A 5,533-nucleotide genomic window follows, 5' to 3' on the forward strand; every position below is an offset into this window, starting at 1 on the left:
CCACTGTACTTTGAGAGCAAGATTATTATTCACACATCTCTTCTTTCTAATTGATTCAAGGTATACATAACTTCTTCCCTTAGACTCTAGTTTAAAGAAGTAGTTAGAAGAAGTTATTCTAACAAATTTTAGCTAGATTGTTTTTACAAAAACAAACTAATTATAGCCTCATCAAATGGTTTTGGTTCATCATCATTTAGATGATTCATATCATTTAGGGCAAAGCTTAGAAAATCTGCCTCACTGTATCTAGAAGGAGGAATAATAGTTCTTCTTTGTCTATCTATAGCCAAAGAATAATGTGATAAATCTTCTTCTTCTTAAGAACCTTCTTCTAGAGTAGGTGGTATAGAGCTACTTGATTCTATTTCTTCCTCAATGGTACTAGGGAGTTTATTCGATTCATGGTTTGGTGGGTGCTCCACCTCAATCTTATTGGGTTTATAATTTGAATCAAATGTTTCATTGCTGGAATTGGATCAGTCACCATGAAATTAAAAGATGGGACTGTGAAACTTCTCAGAAATGTTAGACATGTTCCTCACCTTAAAAAAAAATCTTATTTCCCTAGGAATGCTAGACTCTTTGGGATGTGAATGCAAGGGGAAAGGTGGAGTCCTTCAGGTTTTCAAGGACTCTAGAGTAGTCTTGGTTAGAGAAAAGGTAAATGATCTTTTTGTAATCAAAGAGGTTGGAATGTTAAAGGAAGCTAATGTTGTTTCTACTCTAAATCTAACTAAGGCCGACCTTCGGCACAAAAGACTATCTCACATCAGCCGAAAAGGGCTTGAGGCTTTATCCAAACAAGGCATCCTACCTCAAGAAATCAATAATAAGCTGTTTGTCTATGAACATTGTGTGCTAGGCAAAACAAGGAAACAAAGCTTCATCAAAGCACAACACACAACTATAGGACTTCTAGACTACATTCATTCGCATTTATGAGATTCAGCATCAACTCCAAGCCTAAGTGGCTTAAGGTATATCTTATCCTTTACTGATGATTTTTCTAGAAAAAGCTAGATTTATTTTCTAAAAACCAAAGATCAAGTTTTTGAAAAATTTAAAGAATGGAAATTAATGATAGAAAAACAAACTGATAAAGTGATTAAGTATCTTAGAACTGACAGTGGTTTGGAGTTTTGTGGAGAGATTTTCAATGTTTTTTTTTATAGGGAAAATGGTATCACAAGACATAAGACTATGAGATACACACCTCAACAAAATGGGGTGTCAGAAAGACTCAACAGAATAATCATGAAAAGAGCTAGATGCCTACTGTCTGATGTTATCCTAGAAGAAAAATTATGGGCTAAAGTTGTTGTCTATGCTATGTACACACTAAACAGAAGCGCTCATACCTCTTTAGGGTTCTTAATATCTGAGGAAAAATGGTCCAAACCAATGGAAACTAAAGGCAGAGCTACTAAATGCATGTTTGTTCCCTTCACAAAAGGGGTCGAGAAATTCATGGCTCCCCACTGGAAAGAAGTTTATAATCAGTAGGGATATTCATTTAAAAAAAAAATGAGATGTTTATGCAAGGGAAAGGTAATCTTGATGAAATTTCTAAAGTCACAGAAACCTATATTACTTAGTTTAAGGTGAAGAATACTAGAAATGATGCTCAATCTACTGAGGGAACTACTGCTACTAATGAAGAACAAGTAGAGAACACAAATGGGGAACAAACAGAAACAATTGAAGAACAACCTAATTTAAGTTAATACTCCCTAGCAAGAAACAGACAAAGAAGAGTAGTTGTTCCTCCATTCAGGTATGTTGAAACTAACTATATGAACTTTGTTCTAAAAGCTACTGTAGCTTTTAATGATCATTAACCAAGTTCCTTTGAGGAAGCTGTAAATAATAGTGATGCTAGACAGTGGATTGAAGCTATGAATGAATAAATAAATTCGTTAAATGTGAATGATGCCTGAACCCTAGCTTCTCTACCTAAAGGATGCAAACCAATAGCATCTAAGGGGATCTATAAACTCAAGGAGGGAATTACAAAAGACTCACAACCTAGGTACAAAGCAAGGCTGGTAACAAAGGGTTTCACTTAAAAAAAAAAAGGTATAGACTATTTTGAAATTTGCTCTCCTATTGTCAAACAAACTTCTATTAGACTTCTTCTATCCTTAGTTGCTCAAAACCACCTTGAGTTGGACCAACTTGATGTCAAGACAACCTTTCTTCTTGGCTATCTAGATGAAACCATATACATGAAACAACCAAAAGGATTAAAGGTACAAGGAAAGGAAGATCTCTATTGCTTATTAAAGAAGTCAATTTATTGGTTAAAGCAATCACCTAGGTGTTGGTATAGAAGATTTAATGATTTTATAGCTTTTTTGGGTTTTCAAAGAAGCTCATATAATATGTGTGTCTATATAAACTCAACAACCTATAAAGACAAGGTCTACTTGTTACTTTATGTTAATGACATGCTTCTTGTCGGAAGCTCTAAAAATGACTTGGTTCGTGTCAAATATCTTTTGTGTAATGAATTTGACATGAAAGACTTAGAGGAATCAAGGAAGATCGACATCATTAGAGATAGAGACTAATCTACACTAAGCATCAGTCAATCAACCTATTGTGAGAAGGCAATCAAGAGGTTCAACCTTACAAATGCTAGATCAGTAACTCTTCCTATCGCATAACACTTTAAACTATCAGCTGCAAAGTCTCTTACAGATATTGACATTGAACACAAACAACAAATGGAGAATGTGCCCTATAGCCAAGCAATGAGAAGTCTGATGTATCTAAAGATCTCTACAAGACCTGACTTATCCTATTCAGCAAGCCTAGTTAGTAGATACATGGCTAATCTGGGAAAAAGGTATTGGGAAGCAACCAAATAGATACTAAGATATTTGATTTGGTCTAAGTATGCCAAATTAATCTACCAAAAGGCCACATAATCAAACCTAGAACTAATTGGCTATGTGGATTCTAACTTTGCCGGTGACAGTGATAGGAGAAGAAGCTTAAAAGGGTATGTCTTTCTTTATGGTCCTAATTTTATTAGTTAAAAAGCAACCCTACAATTTATTGTTACTCTCTCAACCACAGAAGCAGAATACATAGCTCTATCTTAAGCAGTAAAAGAAGGACCGATGAAGGATTTTTGAACCAAACAGTCGATTGTAAAAATCTATTGTGATAACCAAAGCACCATACATCTATAAAAAAATCCACAATTCCACATCAGAACAAAAAATATAGATATAAAATTTAATCTCATCCGTGAAAAATTGAAGCAGGAGAAATTGAAGTTCTGAAGGTTCATACCTCTTAAAATGCTACTAACATGCTCACCGAGCCTATTTCAAAGATGAAGCTCAAAAAATGCTTCGAGTTGGTAGGCTTTGACTTACCTAAAAAAGAATGATAAAGTCAGAAGTTGGAAGGATCGCTAAACTCATAAAAGTTGGATTCAAGGTGGAGATTTATAACAGTTGAATGCCAACATGAGGAGTTACTTTTGCTTTTTTGTTATTTTTTTTCTTTTCTTTTATGTAAACACCTTTATATAAAGGTATATTTCAAAATAGGTGGGCACATATACATACGTTTGATTCAAAACAAAAGCAAATCTTGTACACATCTTAAGATTCATCAAGAAAGCGATCCTTCCTGTGGATGTAGGCATTTTTGGCCGAACCACGTATATCTTGTGTTCTTCTTCTCCTTCAACTACAATTTGTTTTCTTCTTCTCTATTCAAAATAAGCTCCATTAAAACCTAGGATTTGCAAAAAGGAAGAGAAAAAAAAATACAAAAAGAGAAAGAAAAGGTAACCCTATTGTGTTTTTCCTTTCACATTTTCTTCATTGTGCATATTGAAGAATAATAAAAGAAGGGGATTCTGCCACGTGTATGATCATAAAACAAATACTTGTCTTCTTCTCTAACCAGTCTTTATTTCAAGTTGTCCTCCACTTGATTTGGGCATGCAAGAAATTAAAAGAAAGCCCAAAAGATTTGCTATTGGATTTGCAATTGGAGCCTCATCTTCAAGACCTTCTTGGACTACTTCCCACACGTCTTGAACGCCGAGTAAGGCATGCATTTGAATACTCTAATTGTCAGAATTTGTATTGGTGAGTCGTGGTAACAACATATGTCCCAACACTATGTCACCATGATTTGACATGACTTTGATACCAATCTGGAAAAGGAGGAGACCTTTGAAAAAAGAAATTATTAACAAAAATTGCTTAATCTTCTATATTTTCTTTCTCAAATTACTTTCACAAAATATTACAATATCACTATATATAGTCTCACAAGATGCCTCTCTAAATTCCTTCAATAAGTCACTAATAAAAGAAAAATTAAAGAGATTACAATAATTAAGATATAATTTCAAAAATTGCAGTAATTCTTGACCTTTCATTACTCAAACTACCATAACATTTTCTCGATAACTTCAAACGGCTTGAAACTTAAACCATTAGAAAATACGCATCTGGGGCATCAAAATCCATAGGTCATATATATAATTTAAATGCCATCTCTCAAATACATGTTGAAAAACTGACATTTTGAGATTAATGCTCAACAACTGGAAGATAACAATTTGGAAAATATTTCTAAGACTTAAACATATTATTGACACAATAATTCATAGGAATCATTGCATGACTTAATGAAGTAATTGAGAAAATCAAAATACAGCTTTGTCTCTTGAATTTCTACCCTTGCTTTTACTTTTGTTTTATTTCAAAATTAAAAAGAAAAAAAAATCACAAGTCCAATATTTGGATAAAATCAATAGAGGATGAAGTAATTGAGAATAGCGAAGTACGATCTACACATTTGATCTTCAGAGGATGATACTCAATCAAACCAAGTTTGTTGGCTTCAAGTTTTTTTTTAATTATTATTATATAGTTATAACTTATAACTAATCAATTGAAACATTCTATCTTAGAGGAATGAAATCACCTCATGTGATTTTGATCCTAGGACAATTAATTCAATAATCTGTTGTGAATACGGACTATGATTGAACAGAGTAAGATTGCAACCAAAGTAGATTGAGAACAATAATAGAGCACAAGGATTTTACGTGGAAAACCCCTAAAAAAGTTAGGGTAAAAACTATGGGCAAGGATAGAAGAATTCACTATATAAAATAGAAGTTACAAACTTTCTTTCTTATTGAGGAATACAAAGCTCTCTTATAAGAAGAAACCTTCTCTATTTTATACCTCACTCAACTTGTTGGAGATTTTGGGATGGTTTGGCAACCATGAGTCTTCATCTATTTATAGCCAAAAGATGTTTGACCATCAAGCAAATCCAATAGCTTTAATTTGTGCTTGATAGATGTGTATAAATCTAATGGCTCCAAATGTTCTAGAGATGTGAAAGATTCAATGGCTTTAAATTAATTTTGGACAAATTGTGAGATCCAATGATCCAAAAATTATCTTCAAGAAGCTTCTTGAATCTTTAAAGAAAATTATTGATAATTATCCAACATAATCCTATATAAAAACGTAGCTTACTTAAC

This window comes from Cucumis melo, chromosome 1, assembly GCF_025177605.1.
Source record: "Cucumis melo cultivar AY chromosome 1, USDA_Cmelo_AY_1.0, whole genome shotgun sequence".
NCBI classification, from domain to species: Eukaryota; Viridiplantae; Streptophyta; class Magnoliopsida; order Cucurbitales; family Cucurbitaceae; genus Cucumis; species Cucumis melo.